This window comes from Bombus affinis, chromosome 11, assembly GCF_024516045.1.
Source record: "Bombus affinis isolate iyBomAffi1 chromosome 11, iyBomAffi1.2, whole genome shotgun sequence".
Classification (NCBI taxonomy): domain Eukaryota; kingdom Metazoa; phylum Arthropoda; class Insecta; order Hymenoptera; family Apidae; genus Bombus; species Bombus affinis.
Window position 1 is genome coordinate 8,278,765 of NC_066354.1, and position 17,383 is coordinate 8,296,147.

General features: G+C 46.9%; 1 protein-coding gene across 4 annotated transcripts in view; it reads left to right on the forward strand.

Moving 5' to 3' along the window:
• Window positions 1-17,383, forward strand: part of LOC126921857 (uncharacterized) — a 142,227-nt gene that overhangs the window by 72,564 nt on the left and 52,280 nt on the right. For 2 of the 4 annotated variants that reach the window (XM_050733828.1, XM_050733826.1), the window contains exon 3: window positions 5,890-5,917. The exons of the other annotated variants lie outside the window; for them this stretch is intronic. The gene's annotated coding sequence lies outside the window, so the exon portion shown is untranslated. The remainder of the gene's footprint in view (window positions 1-5,889; window positions 5,918-17,383) is intronic. 4 annotated transcript variants of the gene reach the window in all.

Genomic DNA, 17,383 nt, shown 5'->3' on the forward strand with positions numbered 1-17,383 from the left:
GCGGAAATTCGCGTCCCCGAGGGGCGAGCACGAAGCGACGCGGAAAACAAAGTCGGCAGTCGGAGTTTAGATAACATTATTATCGAGCGAGGCTTGGAAGGAAGGGCCAACCGAGTACATGAGAGCGCGACGGGGTTCTAGGGCTCCGGCATCCTTGCCCCGGGCTAAGGGAACACGCGCCGCGGGAGAGTCGAGGCGGATCGGCGAATCTAACGACCAAATCTCGGCACCGGTGTAAAATGCAAAACAGCGGCGGAGAAGAAGCAAGAGCGTGGCGAGGCGATGGGCTCTACGTTCCTCGAACGAATTCCGCGATGCGTGGCGACCAAGGTGGAGGTCGAGTACTTTGCTCCTTCTCCTTCCTCGTCCTTCTACGCCTCCGACTCCCCTTCTTTCTCTTCTTTGCTTCTTCTTCCCTTCTTCTTCGTCGTCGTCCTCGTCCTCGTCGTCGTCGTCGTTGTTGTCGTCGTCGTTGTTCCTCGTGGTTCTACGCGGTCTCTGTCGCAGCTACTGGCGTTGTTACTTCAGCCCTTGCTCGCCGTTGTTCGCTGCTTCCTCCGACTCCGTTTTCCTTTCTGCCTTCATGCGAGAGTGCGTGAAGCAGAACGAAACGAGGCTACCCGCTTCGTGTCCACGTACAACTCGGTCCGACCTTTTGGTCGTACTCGACGCAGGAGAAAAAGTTGCTTCGATCGGTATCGAGCCCACGTTCTTTCGTGAATCTATAGTTTTCGGGTGGCCAGGATGGCAATGGCGGTCCGCGCACACGAACCGATAGGAGCGTCGCTATCGATTTCGTTCCAAGAGTAATCTCTTCGTTTCGCGGGGAATGCGAATCTACGGTTTTAGAATCGCGATGCAACGTGGTGCAGGGCTGCCAACGCGAGGAACGGAACTCGTGACGAGAAAGCTAAGGCTGTATCTACGATCGGCGAACGATTTATAGCGAACGCGTGACGAATCGTTAACGAACGATTAAATAATAAACGCAACGGCTTCTGGATGCCGCGCAATAAATCCGACTTAACGGAGAGTGGCGTATTATTTACGCGGCGCGGTGACAACGTTGAAAAGCCGCGAGAGGTAATAGCGCGAAATGTCGGCGGATTAAAAGCCGTGACACTGCTAGTTCTACCGATCGTTCTTTCTCGCAACGATGTAATTAAATTCCGCGAATATCATTCGCGAGCTTGCCGCTTTTCTTCTTTCACAGCTGATCCTTCAAACGATCCGATTGACTTTGCATGGCGGAGAAAAACGCATGTACGTATATCTAAAAATCGTAGCATCGAAGAATATTCGCGAGTATCAGCGAAGCGTTGATAATCGGACTTAATTAACAAAGGTAGAACAAAATTGTATTACAATCTCGAGATCGAGACGGACGAATTACGACGACCGTGAGGAAATGGCGACAGGAAATCCCGAGTAAAGTGGCGGAACAAGCGTCGACGTCCGTCTCGCGAAATGGAGATCGGTAGCGGTGCAATTACACGCGCAAATTGTAGCCGTCGTCTCGTCCGTCGTGCAGCAAGGCCCGTCTGTCCATAAAATGACAATGTACTCGGTGCTAGAAGCGTGCTGGTACACGCTAAAACGTTTAGATCCGCGTCCCGAGATAACCTAACCTTCGTCATAGCTTACCGAGCACGACGCCGGTCGGTTCCCTTCCTCTTTGCTTTTCCTTCTGGTGTATCCGCCTGCCGCCGCTCCAATCCAGACCTATTCCTATGGGATGGAAACCACCTAACGGTAGGTCGAGCTTTTTTCACGTGTGCGCCGCCATTTAAAAGTCCTCGATCGCTCGTCCTCCATTGGAACGCCAGCTCTACCATTTCCATCAACCATTATCCACTTTTATTGTTACATTACACTCGGCAGTTTCATTCGTTTATTACGTTTAGATGGTAAGTTTGTGTTGTCTATTCTTTTCCTTTTTTTTTTTTTTTTTTTATTTTATTTCGACTGAAATAAACGCGAGAACGTGGAATCGTAATTGTAATTAATCGTTTTACCGGTGGATGGTTTCCTCGTTGGGTGATGGATGTTAGCAGGAAGCATAGTAAATCTAATGACTGTGTTACTATTGGACTTTCAATTAAGGTAGTTTTAGAGTCAGAAGTCGTTCGATATCCTCTGAATTTATTTAGTAGACCGATGTCGACTTTCACTGCATGATCGCGCTCCACGTTTCACTCTGCCATTCTACAAAACAAACCTCGATTTGACTTGGTCTTGAAGGATCGAACAGAAGAGTCGCGGCTACGCAAATACGAGGCAAAGATTTCCACGAAACAGCCAGGGCTAATTAGAATGAAGGCTCGTGTAATTAATCCCGAACACGCTTAAGCAAACGTTTCCCTTTCGAATGCGCGGCGACAGTTTCGTAGAAGCCGACGATGGTTCCACGAAACCGATCGCCAATTCTGCATGCTCGTCACAGTACGAACGCGTGCTCTCTGCCGTTTCGAGGAACAGAAGGAAAGAAAACGAAAGAGGAAAAAGAAAGGAAAAGGCAGCAGCCGACCGGTGAAGAGTTTACGAGCAGGAAATCGCGCGTTTCGCCGTAGTTTTCGCGCGTGCTCGGTTTTTCGACGTGCCTCGGTGAAAATTCGAGTGGAAAAAAAGCGAAGATGGTCGCGAGAATCGTTCGAACGGTCACGTTCTTAGACTCGGTTGAATAATTCGCTAGTTTACAGGGCGGGCACGACGCGTTGATAGTTTGATCCTTTGGTTAGAAAGTGTCGCGCCTCTGCCAACATTCTTAAAACGTTCGCGAACACGTTGAGTCAGCCTTTCGGGTGAAACTTTCCTGGGCTGGCTGCGAAATAATCCTTTGTCCCATCTCTTGCACTTTGCCAAATGGTCGGAATTTTCGAACGTTTCTCGCGAGAACGATGGAACAAGGATAGACACAGACAGGACGACACCGGCTAATACTTAAAATTTTATTCGCCGCTAATTTATTAAAGCTAAAGAAAAATAACTTATGTAAAACAGGTTTAAGATCGGACTTGGAGTTTCCTTCAGAACGATCGTTTAGCGAATAGTCTTCTTCTTATTCGCTGTCGTTTGCGTTTATTTCTCCTACCATCGCGTCGTCTCGCAATCGTGTCTTTTTGTTGGTCGGTCTTAAGACGGATTTAAAAAGATGACACCTTTGAGGCTGATTCGAGGAACGATCGTTGCCTCATTGGCATCCAAGTTCGCTACTTGTCTCTTCTATGATAGAGTGTTTATTAGCTTTATTGTCGCCCGGTCGTTTGACGTTCGTAGAGGAAGCGAGGCAAGCGTCACTAGTATTCGACGTTGTAAAGTCGGCTTAATGTGCCACCTCCTCGCAATTACACGCAATAAATCGTTTCGGAGCGAGCCATTACACCGCGATCCTTTATGGCATCTAGATAATGATCACTCGCGATTCCGCGCCTCTATGGTCATGCACTTTTCCAGCATCTTTCGCGTCTTTTCTTTCTCCCTGCTTTTCTTATTTTTTCCAACAGTTTACATCCATCGCGGAAATATTTCACGCCAGGCCGTGATCGTTCAACGAAATACGATTCGTCGTCTAATTGATCGTGGCTACGCGCAAGTCGCGACAACAGGTTTCCAGCAGAGGCAAAAGACTTCCCTGTCGTTCTTATGCTTGGAATAATTTTCTAGTTTGCAGGGTAAACATAAGAGGCTCGTGTCGCCTCGTAGACTTGGCTCTGCCTCGAACCGCGTTACGATGAATTCGTTCCTGAACGCCCCGTAATTTCAACGCCCCGCGATATTTCATCGTCGCGTCTCGCTGTTACAACGCGTCTTCCAGCCCCGGCCGTCCTTTTTTTCCCTCCACGCAGTCATGGGACGTTAGCGATTTTTCTTGCTGAAACTTATTGCTCCTGTTGCGTCTCCGCGGGGATCGAAGGATAGGTGGTATTCTGGTAAAGTCAAGGTACTGGTTGTTACGGGTTTTTAATGAGAAGAATCGTTTGCGGAGAGTGTGAAATGGAAAGATCGCATGCGATGTTTCTTATATCCGGGATAGTTTCTTTTGCTCTGGAATTTCAAGTTCGAGTTTTCGAAGTTGCTGCATAGAAAAATGTTACCATAATGGAAATTGATACGTAATATTAGTAGGAGCATTAAGAAGAAAACAAGAGAAAAAGGAAACAAGGATCGAGGAGACTCAAAGGAAAGGGAACTTTAAAGAAAATTCACAGAGTATCAAATGTTAAACACTTTTATTCCTGTCGGTCATTATCATAAATTCACCAAGGCTATTCTTCTTAAACACCGTGTATATTCTGTCTGAAACGATCTTTACAAGCAGGGGTCACCATTAGCTTTCACACTCACGATGATTTACTCGTTTACATACACGATGGTTTTACAACGGTGTTAACAACAAATAAAAAAAGAAGATATCGTCGAACGACCGACCAAATAGTATTCCTCCTTGCAAGCCAGTGGCTTTGGAATACGTTTTGAATAATTTCCTAGTTTGCAGGGGGAGCACGATCCTTCTGGTGGTCTATTGTCTTGCCAGACACTCGGAAAGTGTCACTCCTTTTCCGCCGGTGTTGACGCGTCGCCTACGACTCTGCCGTGCAACGTTTCGTCGTGTTTCTACGCGACGGCTGATTCAACGCTACGTTGATGCGTCATTCGATGAATTACCCTTGGCCATTTCATAGCGAACATACCAGTTAAAAACGCATAGCTTAGCAACGTAACGCGAAAAGGCCGCTAAAAGTCGTCGCCAGGCACACAATAGAAAAGCTAAATTTTCATAGGAAAAAAATTAAAAAATACCAGACAATGAGGACGCTGTAAACGTTAATATTTGGAAATTTCGCGTTTCAAATATTTCGGACGTCTCATTACGTATTTCGCTTGCTCGGAAATGATATTCGTATTTTCAAGGATTAAAATCGACCTAATTAACATCGATTCGAACCTTCGTTTATCTTGAATCGCGTTCTTACGTTCCGGAACAGAGCGATTCGTTGTAGCGGACGTTAATAATAAATCATATACGATAGGCGGTCACGGGTTTCGTGGATCTTCCGGTTTGAGTTGGCAGGTCAGGCGGCGAGGAAGGAAACAGGAAATGTGGCGGGCTGGCGACTAAACGCGTGAGCTGCGCGCGCGATAGAAAGCGGAAGGGAGGCGAGCGATCGTTCGCTTTTCGATGTTCGTTCACGCTTGCCCGCGGTGATTTTCGGCTCGCCGTTGCAGTGCGTACGACGAACGTTTCGTTGCAGAAGCTAACCTTGGCCTCTTGCGTTTCTCGCGCGTTCAACAAGTGCTCGTAACTTTTCCGTACGATATAGCGGTCATATATCTTAGTAACGAGGAAAAGGAACGCGATATTTTAGTCTTGAAATCGAAATTGCAATATCAAGGTACGTTACGACGGATCTTTCGCTTTGTATATTCGCGTGACATTTAACGAGAAACGAAGTGTATTTGCTTTTTATTCGAGCATCGAACGGGAGAATATGTTTGTCAGAATTCGTGCTGTCGCGAATTATCGACGATCCACTAGTTTCTTAACCTCTTGCATTTCGAGGCACGCCGCGCCGCTCAGACGCAGGCAACGTCTGCTGTCTTACTTGAAGTATCGCCCGAAGGCGCGACAGATTACATACCAATACTGTACCTACTGATTTTCGTACACTTTGCGAGAAATGAGAGGTTTCTTAATGCGAAAAGCAAGTCAAACATTAAACGTGTAGCACGGAATATAAAGGAAAGTCGCTGGTTATTCCGCGCTAAGGTATTAAGCGGTTGAGATCGCTTCGCGACAAACGTTTGTATAAATCGCATAAATCAAAACCGTTAGATTAAAAGAGAAAGACACCGGACAAGTCTGTATGTGTTTTGTCATTTTTGTTGCAGATTCGGGACACAGGACGAAAAACAACAAGTGAGTATTAGAACGAGCTTATGTAAAATATTAAGTTTCAATGTAGAGAGGTCTATGTAGATTTTAAGGAACGTTCGCGTTGTATTGTAGAATTTAAATACGCGTCGTCGAGAATTACCAGGCTCGAACAATAGCTTTCGCAACGTTTCATTAATAGATTGTTACTTGGCTTTTGCCGCCACCAGTCGATGACCCGCGTTAAGATAACAGTAACAAACATAACGTTGTTTGGAACAATGAAACCGATCGTGGCGAAAGGCATCGCGCCGTACATCATCGACGATCCACAACGAAGCGACCAAACTGCGCATCGCAATTATTCGCAACTCCGTGATACCCTGCAACGGTGCAGAATGTTATTCTTATGGAGAAGAGGTGGGGATGCTATGAGAAAGAGATTAGCCACGGATCGTAGATCGATCGATCGCTTCTTGTGGCTCCGTGGCTCACCGATCACCTGCCGAGTATTAATTACATCGAACATTGTAACCAGAAAAGCAAAAATCCCGATAATAACATTGAAACACGTCGAGAGGATTTAATTAGGAAGTTTAGCCTGGGTCGCGAGAAAAAAAAAGTGGAAACGTGAGTCATCGACGGCCCACTGACTGAACTAAACACAGTAATTACGGTATAATCATCTCCCCACGTGCGCTGTTTACGCTATCGCCCTCGAAACTCAAATTCGTAGCGATGGGTTCGAGTCGCTCGCGAGTTCCCAACAATTCATCGTTCTACGTTAATTACTTGTCTAATTGTAGCGATAACGATAGTGATACTTGGATATACTTCTCGATACTGATACCGGTGGTAGGTGAAGATGAAACTCAGTAAGGGTTACAGAGGAAACCGGTGGAAAAACGAATTTTCAGCTGTAGCGATTCTTCGTATATAGCTGATTTTCGATGCTATTCGAAAATTAATGCGTTCGGAAATTAAGCTATTCTTGAACCACTGCTTGCTAGCGACCGAAAAAACTTATGTTCATGGGACAACTTTGTACTTATACAAAGAAAAGCAGGTGATCTGGCTCTCGGCAGTCAGTTGATCGTGCACCGCCGGACGGTTTTGCCGTACAAATCGGCCTTCTTTCCCAGGAAAAATGCCACTGTGTGTACAGCTTGCAATCAGAAAAGATGCATTTCGCTTCTCGTTCTGCTGTGCACCCTTTTGCACGAATTACGTTCGGCTTAATACCACGTTCCGTTGACAGTAATGTCGGTTTTTATTGTTTTCGCCGACACCGCTTCACGAAAGAATGACTCGCGTCGGGATTTCTATCCAGCTGAATGCTTAGAGCGAGATATAATCGATCGACCACGAGCCACGAGATATCGCATTGATGACCAAGCGTGGACTTTCTTGGAAATTTTATACCATCCTTGAATTTATATATTAAACGAATCTCTCGTCGATCTTTCGACTTTACGAGAAAAGATGTACTTTTTGACGTCATTCTTCGGTGACAAGACAGTAAGCCTCGAGTGACTAATCCGAAGAATGTGGGAATAATCGGTAAAGGGCGAAGTTTGCCGGTAAACTGGAATCGTGCGAGTCTTCTTATTAATTTTAAAGGAAGAAGATAATTCACCGACTACGAAGAAGTGGCGAAACGTCGGTGATAAATCAGAACCACTCGTGGAAAGATCGTTTCTAACGAATGGGATAGAATTTCTTGGCGAGTTCGCATGCGAGGACAGAGAGCCGAAGGATTTTCAGTAACAGAAGAAAAGTCGGTGGCATGTTCTGGTTTAAGCGAGTTTCAACGAAAATAATTAATACGTTTCCATGAAGAGAAACGGTCGCGCATCCATTAACGCGATCCAGGAAGGTGTTCCGCGAACGTAGCGAGCAATCAGAGAGCCGAAACCGCTCGTTTCCCGCGCAAGATCGATCGACTGTCCCGTTTTTATGCGTTCGTCGCGTGGTAATGAGTGCTGTTCCTGTAATGGCTCGTTGCATTAACGTCGCGCCCGACTTCGTCCCGGGTACCTTCCTCGGACGACGCCTGAGTCTTCGGAGGTTTGGTCGGTAGTTTTCGGGGTGAGTTTGACGCAAGATATTAAGAATCTCTCATGGACTGTGAACCATAGAACGTTGCGTTGGAACGGGGCAACGTGGATCTTGGATGGATTATAAAATCATATCAACATAGGGCAACGTTAAGTAATTCTCGGTACCAGCGATGAAATAAAAATCGCGGAACTGAAAGAGACTGGAAGAGGAACGCTTTGAGGTACAGTCTCGATGCAAATTTCTGCAAGTCACCAGGTAAAATACGACGGTTTAGCGTGTCGTCGCGCGGCAAGAAATGGCTGAATTTTCTTTGTAAAGGGCAGCAGAAGTGGTGGTTTGCCGCGTGCCAATTAGTATTTCTTAGTTTTCCCAGTCGGGCCACCTTCGTTGCTATGGTAGCCGCGAACGATTACTTATTCCCTTTGTTGCACTTTGTAATTACGTTTAATTAGTTTTATTACTGCGCGTACGCAATTCAAATGCTGCGCGGCTCGAAAAAGTTCCAATTAACCGGAGAATAAAGATTTCCCGCGTTTCACGCGTACACTCGCACGCTCCATCATTATTTTCGCCAGATCGTTCCTGACTAATTCTTATACGTTTAATATACGTATTTCCACTGTCGATCGCTTACCTTTCTTTCCTTTTTTTATACATTCGCTTCTCGAGAGGATCCGATCAGCGATGGGGTGAGTTGTTTCGCTTTCGCTAGGTTCCAGTCGTCAGATAATCACGCCGCTCAACTTCTCTATGTAACTGGAATGAAAACGCATGCTTGTCGCATGATTCACGTCCAGTTTTGAAACGCTGGATTTCAGAGAAGTGATCTCACCCTGTTCGAGACGGTGTCACGCGACCGTACGGAGGTCGTTGATATTCTCGATGAACAGAGCTTCGTTTGTTTCGTCTCGAGTGGCTACGGCCCGTGCTAAACTTGGTGGAAAATTGCATCAGCTTTCGGTGGAAAGAAAACCGTTCTGCGTTCGGTGAATCGACGTTCAGCTCTCTTGTTTCCTTTATTTATCTGCGAAACCTTAGAATTAGCCGTAAATTGTAAATTTGTACATTGAGCTTTAAATTCCTTGCAAGAATTTAAATTTGAAGCGTTCCATCGTAACATTGCAAGTAACATCTTTGCTGTCATAAGATGTATTTGAAACGCATCTTGCGCCATTTCGCGCGATCGGATCCTTCTTGCTTTCGGCCCCTCTTCGCTATAGATTGCGTATAGGAGTTACGAAATTTCGGTGGCAAAAAGCCGCCTGATCCGAAATACGATCCATCGCTCGTGCCTTTGCGGCACGATTTTTTCCAGAAGCACGTTTCTTGCCTTCTTGGCGAAGAAAAGTGTTAAGAATCGTCGTACAAGCTCGGTATTACTTGTCCAGGTTTTTTCTCCGCGGTTCACCGTCAAACCACAGGAATTCCTCCGTGAAATTGGAAAGAAGGTTACACGTATAGAGAGGAATAAAAAAGACCGATGGGAATATCGTACGTTTTAATCTGGAAAAAGAAAAAAAGCAGAAAATTCACGGAATTATTAACCCCAGCAGTGGAATCGTAGTAGCGCTACAATTGCAAGGAGAAGAACAAGTCTTTGTGCCAAAAAATGATACACTAAGGATCATTGAAATTTCCGTGAAAAATTACAAATTGATCATTTCGGTTATCCTGGTAATTTTAACGTTAACAGGCCATCTTCGATCGCGACACGCCACGAATCTCGCGTGACTGTGAGTATTTTTCGGCAAGATATTCGCAGTAATACCCGGCTGACTGTATATGATAGAATTATTCGACTCACGCGAGATACCGGTCCTAGATGTAAATAACGTTAATTGCAAGTTTGGTAGAATCTCATGGGAGCGTGGGCGTGAATTCAGGCTGATTCCATTAGCGGAATTGCGATGTTACGGAATGCGAGTGGGTGAACCATCGTGTTTCATTTAAGACAGCTGTCATTACGATATCAGCGTGTTTTGTCGAATGAAAATGCGATTCTGCTCTATGGGCAGCTGTAACGAGGCTGCGTCGAATGGCACGTCTGGTTATACTCGTGTCGCGTCGTTATGTTGCTCTTGCGTTACGCTAGAATCGCGTCGCGTTGGACTACCGACTTCGTGTCATATTTGTACCGTCTTCGAGGCCCGCTCCTGATGTTCTTGTACTCGTATGGCAGTTACATATCGCGTACCGGACGTTGTTCATGGCTGGTTGTACGGTTTTTTCGGGAGCAGTCTGTTCTTGTAAGTCTCTCTCGCCAAGTTCTCCTACCAGACGTTTTCGCTTGGCGTCTTTTTACTCGTGCTATTTCTCGCATGCTAAATTCCCAGCATTTTACAATTTCTCGATACTAGCGAAAGTACAGTTGGAAGATGCAACGTTTACGTCGATGGGAATACAAAACGAATAACTGAGAAGATAATTATTTATCATGAAGATTTCTTGCATCCCTGAGAAGGGACGGAAAGAAGGTACTTAGGTTATTTTTACCTGTGTATTATTTCAAGTATATCATTCAAATTATACAATGTATCGTTGCTGGCGCGGACAATCGTCTTATTTCCGCGCCTTCTTCCAGGCTTTCCTCGAGCAATACGCCTCGGCATCGTAACCATCCGCTCGTGAGATATTCATACTTCTCGAAGGTAGTTTTAATAAAGCCTTCCCAAGGTCGTAGCTCGTCAGTACCAGAGGCCCCATCGAGCCACGATGCTGTCAGTGAAAATGAAGGCTCGGTTAAACCAGTGGCTAACCGGAGCCTCGGATTGTCCTTGGATAAAATTCAGACGGAGTTCCATCCTCAAACCCTTGTCACCGTTGGCCAGTAAATAGCCGTCACGTCGGATTCATTTCGAATGAAAAAGAGAAAAATCGACGCGTGATACGAAAATTAATCGACGATCACGTACACCGTTAAAGTTACATCGTAACGAACTATTTGCTCTCGTTACGATGTTACCAGTTAATGCTCGGTAATCGGGGCAACTATTCAGCAGGCGTCACGTCGAAGAAAGCCGGCTTGTCCCGCGTTGCCGAAGGATGAAAGGTACACGGTGCCATTCCAGAGGAAAGAGACTCTGTCAGTTGTGTTTATGCCAGTGAAATTTCACCGTAGACCGCCCCTACAGCCTTGCCGCCAAAACGAACAGAAAGGGTGGCTTCCAGGTCGATGCACTCGCCGAAAGAAGCCGGTTAGAATAACTGGCGTGGTCTTAGGAAGGCTAACAAGGCGGCTCAAGGCATTCTACTATCTCTTTTACTTTAAAATCCTACGAAAAATGATTATTTTCCTCCTATAGAAATCCGAAAACTGTGATTTACAACGTTGTGTCCCAAAGGGATTTCAAGGGTCAACCATTCGAAACAGCCGGTATAAAATGAGAAAGAACGATAAGTAGAATATGTCCGCCATTGGTGTTACCACTCTGTAAATATTGATTTTGACAAGAGTGTCGGTGGAAGTTATCACCGGCGGGGAATAGAATTCGAGAAATAGCTGGAACGAGATGGTGAAGAACGGCCTCTCTCGCGAGATATATTATGGCCTGTGTGGTTGCGGGGAACGGGCGAGTATTTCGTTAGATTTAGGGCCAACGCCCAGAGCCTGATCCTGGTCCTGTTGCTCTTTTTTTACACACGTGGACACGGGACGGAATCCGGCGAGAGGGCAGCTGAGTAGGTTCGCAGGTTTAGGCCCGGACGATGCCATAGGCGTGACCAAGAAATTCAAGGCGACCACTTGAAACAACGATCTCGATTCGTTTCGATCGATATCTGTCTCGTAATCGTGAAAAAGGGAATTACGCGATTACGACGCTGTCTAGTTGGGGATGGTCCGAAGAAATTATCACGCAACCGTCTTTGGAACAGGCCTTTTATAGGTATTTCCGTTCTCAACGTCGTCAGGTGTCCAAGAATACATCGTGCCACCGTTTCCGAGCAAACAAACAGGAAACAGAAGGATCCGAACGGCAGCAATCAGCATAGCTAGTGTAGCGAGCGTACTTTGCAGAGTTCCCACGTTGTACGAGTCGATCTGCATACAAAATTCCATCGAAAGTGTATACCGAGGGTTACTCGCTTCTCTAGACCTCATCGACGCGATTCCTGACCCTGGTCGGCCAGGTCGGTGCGGCTCACGCAAGAGCCATTGCGGCATTTCTGCCTGCTGCACGCTGCATCTCGTGTATCCCGTCTAATAATCGTGAACAGGATAGAAATTTTCCTCGAACTCGATTGAATTCCTTAGCGGGATGGGGACGCGCATCCCCGTGAATCGTAATTCAATCATGGAAAATACTTTTCTAAATCTTAAAATCATTCGCTACGAAATTATAGACGCTACGGGTCGTCCTATCCGCCGATGGGAGTATCGTTACCAGGCCGTGCAATGTCCGCGAGAAACGCCTTTACCTTTGCATGTTGCTCATCGAGCGAAACGTCCATTTCCACGAGTGCCGGCAACACGATCCTCCAACGAGGGCCTCTCACCAGATGGTAGGTGTCTATACCTACGAATCAAAGTCCGGTCGTGTCGGTTCCAGCCCTGTTCCGTCAAATTGCACGGGCTTCTCACGAATCAAAGGGCCTTACGCCAATGGCAGACGCGAAGGGAAGAGGCGCACGGAGCACGAAAAAGAGTTTGCCATCGGGCGAACACTTTCCAGCGCTCCGCGCGCGGAGTTCCACGACCGCGTTTCGGGACAACAGCACGCCGGTACCCAAGCAACGTGGGGGCCCCCCGTCCTTGGTCCGTGTCAGTGGCATAGACCATACAGGGCCCGTTCAAGGTCGAACCGAGGGAAACCGATCTCTCGCGAAGACGACCGACGGGCCCGAACCGAGTACGGCCGACCGCGCTCGAGTCCCTCTCTTCGACTGGCTGAACGTTGGTGGAGTGGGGGACGCCAGGGGCCCGGTGATGGGGAGCGGCGGACCGATCGAGGGCCCGAGCCAAGTGTCATCCTATACCCGTGTGCCTGCCACGTCGTTTCGCAGCGTCTTAACGCACATTAATACACGTTCTGTGTGTACACTAGGACGACACCCGCCTTCACCCGCGGTTTTCGTTTCTTCTCATTTTTTCCCTTCGCTGGCCACCCTTTTTTTTAGGTTCCGCCCTCTTCTTCTCATCCTTCTGGCTCTTCTTGGTCGTTGCTCTGCCGCTGCTTCTTCTGTCTCTTCTTCTTACCTTTCAGCTCGTCCTCTTCGTTCGATGCCCGGTCGTCCGTTCGGATGTTCGTTTTTCGATCTTACGGCGAGGTTTTGTTGTCTTTCCAGCCGGTCCTCGCTGGGATATTCCAGCGTTACCGAGAACCGAGCTTTCCAACAGCGACTCTTGACGGACGAATTAAATGGATCCCTGCCGTACGAAATCTCGGGGACGTGATCGATCGGTACACGTTTCTCTCCGTCGCGACACAAGGTCGATGACTTGGACAGACTCTCGAACGCGACTCGCTGATGTTGCAAGATTCGAGTTGACAATTTTCTGGCTAATTGGGTGGCTTCGTCCCTAGACAGTCTTCCATTCTTCCGCTGAAATTCCACTCGATCCTCGTTCGTAATGTTCGAATTTTATATTCAACGATTGTCCCTTCGTATCTAATTCTACTCGCTCATCGCGCGCGTTGAGACGATCAAAGCTACGCCCATTCTACCAATGAAAACTTTCATAGACTTTACGTCCGTTTGATTCGGTTAGGCGAAACGCGATCAATTCTTTGTCCGTGGAATAGTCCTCGAAGAGATTTACAGTTAAACTCAGGAAGCTTAGTGGTTGGATTCGGGTAGTTGAATCGGATCTTTTGGTAATTCCTGGATTTATAGAGGCAAGTTCCACGGAACCTGCAATTTCTGGGCCCGTTCTGTTGAACGTAACCGGCGTTCGCGGTACGACCTTCCTTGGCCAAGGATTACGGCAGAACGGTCGACCGATTTTAGCAATCTCCCTCTCTAGTACCGGTGTGCTCGTGGTCATCTGATGTAACAGGTTTCGCCTGGCCGTGGCAACGAGCCACGAAGAGACGGACATCGGATTTCAAGGTTATTTAAGAAGAGGAGAATCGATAGGAGCCAAGTCGTGGCATGCGGTACCGATTGATACTTTTCGTGGGTGGAATGGTATGCGATTCGGGAAATCCATATCCAGCGTTCTTTCCATTCGTTTCTTGTCTCGGAAAAGCGAAAAAAATATCGACAACCTTACTTTTCTTTTTACGCTTTCCTACGAAGATGACAATATTTATTTTACATTTTTTACAACGCTACGATAAAACTCCTATTTTTCTTTTTTCCTTCTCGCGATACTCATTTTTCCCACGCGCGAAACATATCCCAAAGCAAATGAGAAACTTTCACACAGCGACCCCCGTAAATCGAACCCCGTAAATCGACCCCTCGGAATAGTCAGCGAGTCGGTGAAACGGCGTTCAAGTTACCAAACGACGCTCCCATACGAACGCCGTGTGTCCGCGTTGCAACTCGACGCCGTAAAAGGTCCTCAACACTTGATATTCAGTGGTTGCGCTTGAGTTCCGTTAAATCGGTGCCCATTGATCGTGGACATAGAGAGGGTCCGTCGCGCGATCGATGATTTTCACGCGACGCGTTCTTCCGGTTCGCGTGCTCTCTCGTTCTCGATCAATCGGCCGATAAGCATCGATAAATCGCGTCATTAATGCAAAGTGAATCGCAAGCCGGAACACGCGACTCGTCGTACGATGACAGACCTGCCGATGAGCCTCGCTGTCACGTCGTCCGAGATAACGGGCCAGCTGGCCAAATAGGTTCGTCCCATGTCTCCGTCCGGTGCTGCAAGATCGATAACATAGTTCGTTCGAGCTCTAACGCCGATTCATATTCCATTCTGATCGTTCTGGATGGAAACGTTTGTTCCGGTAACGAGGCGCGTCGTTAGGACCTTGCCATGGACATTCGAACGGGACTTTCAGCTTTTACGAGGCCTTAGCCACATGTAAAGTAAGAAATTCAAAGTAAATTTGGTCGAAGATACGGTTTATCACGGATCTGATTACAATTTCAGGTAGAGATAAAACGTTACCACTGCCTGCCACTAAGTAGATGCTGGAGTTTTATGGAGAATCGCATTTTTGCGGACAAAAGCGAAAAGATTGAATTTGTTTGTACGAAGATGTGTTACGGCCAGTTTTTCGATAAATATCGTATATTTTCGTACGTTACTCGAGGAAACTGGCAAAATCAACAGATCGTCTGGAACACCGTTAACATTTCGGGGATATAAAGAGCGAAATAAACGAACGTCGTAAAGGTAGCCGAAAAGTAACTGCCACCGGCCGACTTTTTTTTTCATGGCGTAAACGTCGATACCACGTTGAACCCTCGTGAGTTTTCGACGTTCAGTATCGATAAAGTTGGCCTTGTGATCGCGGGAGTGGATGCCCACCGCTGGTTACCTGGCTTTTTTTCCGGCCGACAACCGTAAAAAGGCAATTATGGTAATCGGAAGATGAATCGTGCCGACCCAGCAAGAAGATCGTTCCTTCGGTGACCGTTTTAATTTCGTCCTCTGGCCACGCCAGATAACGTTGCTTCGGTAATTGGTTCGCGGTTCCAGCGATGATAAAACTTGGTATCTGAGCGGAAACGCAAAAGCAAGAATCTTTTAAATTACGAAAAGTAGAACATTTGAAATGAAAGAAATTTATGGATGAAAACGAAGAAGATTGATGAACGGAAACAGTCGATCAACAGTAGTCTCTTTGGAAAGTGTTCTCTCCTCTACTCGAAATTTCATATTCCACTCTCGCAAACATACGAATATTCGTTTTGATACGATGCCAGCGAGCCTCCTCCGACACCTGTCTGCCATTAATATTGATTAGAATTAGCGAATTAATAAGTACTCGCAAGTGGGTTTCGTGTGAACGTGACCTCGAACCGTACGCGGTCCGATCAGATACAGTTAACCAGAGCGCCTCGCGATTGTCACGTGCCTTTCAACGTTGGTAGCCTTCGATTTCTCTCATTCTCGTTTCAAAACCTTTTCATAGATTACAAGACATAAAAAGCACTATTATGGACGTGTCTATAACAATTGCTAGATCAACAGGTCCGAAGCAGCCATTTCGAACGTTAGATTAATCAAGTTTCTATCCGTTGACGAGTGTAGAATTGTTCATAAATACATGTTCCTTGTTCTTCCGCTTGCAACTTGATAAAAATGTCGGAAGTGAACGCGGTGGACATTGGCCAATAGACGGATCCGCTCGGACGACGTGCCTTTTCCACTTCCCGTTGCTCGGTTCCCTGGAGGTCAGGCACAAAGATCAGCAACGCCAACGAGCCGAGAAACCGAGAGAAATCGCGTTGATTGGATCGAACCGTGGCGTTCGGTCGCGATAAGAAGCGAAGAAATGACTCTCCTTTCATCTGTTAATTAAGGTAGAAATTAGCGAGAGAGGGGAAGCGCGGCAGGCACACGTCGCAGGGATTTCCTGATATTTCCCGCGCTCGATGAATTCATTGCCGGTCCTGGCGGGCCCACGGCAGGCCTTTTTGCGATTGTAATTCGCTTCCTCAGCGGCGCGCTAGAAAAACCACGACGGCAAGCCTGCAATTAAAATCGTCAAGCGGCCGGGACCAGGTCGATGCACCCTTCGCGTCCGGGGGACCATGCGCTCTTTCCTGCGCGCCCGCTGAAAAATCGCAAAAACCGTGGAAAGCATCTTCTTGCCTCTCTTGTTGTGTCTTTGGTTTAATTTGCGAGCGTCGTTGCTTCCGCGAGCTCTGCTCCCTCTCTCTCTCTCTCTCTCTCTCTCTCCGAGTTCTTTTGAAAGCGCCGAGCGAATCGTTCAAAAGATGGTTGGTTGGTTTTAGTGCTTCATTAAGAGAAGCTTTCGCGTACACGTGAAAATCGGATGCGCCGTTTTTTCTCTGGGTCTTTCGTTTCCTCTCTTCTCGTTCCCTTTCAGATCTCTTTCGATACCAAGCGCAGACAATTTTGCTCGTTAATTACTTGATCCAAACGAACGTTACTTATTATCGTTTATTATCTGTTTTGCCAACTTCTACAAACGCGTCTCGATAAATGTACGCGCGTATTATTTTCATTCAGAAGCGAATGGAATAGAAGGGAAAAAAGACTCGCCTTTGGTTTCCTCGAACGATCGCGTGAATTAATTAGGAGGAGTGGGCGTAGCCGCTCACTTTCCACTTTCCTACGAGCGACTTATCAAAGGGAAAAACGTGTCGCTCGCTTCCCCTTTTTCCCTTTACTCGTCTTCCTACCCTTTCGATTCTGGGAGCATCGATCGGGAACGTTATTTCGCTGGCAAATTGCAAAGTCTTGGTAAAGCCTGGTCGAGCGAAGACGAGTTAAATATCGTGTGAAATAGGCAGGAATCGCCGACGGAACCAGTTAAAATCACAGCATCGGCGTAAACTGCGCCACGGAGGAACTTGTCT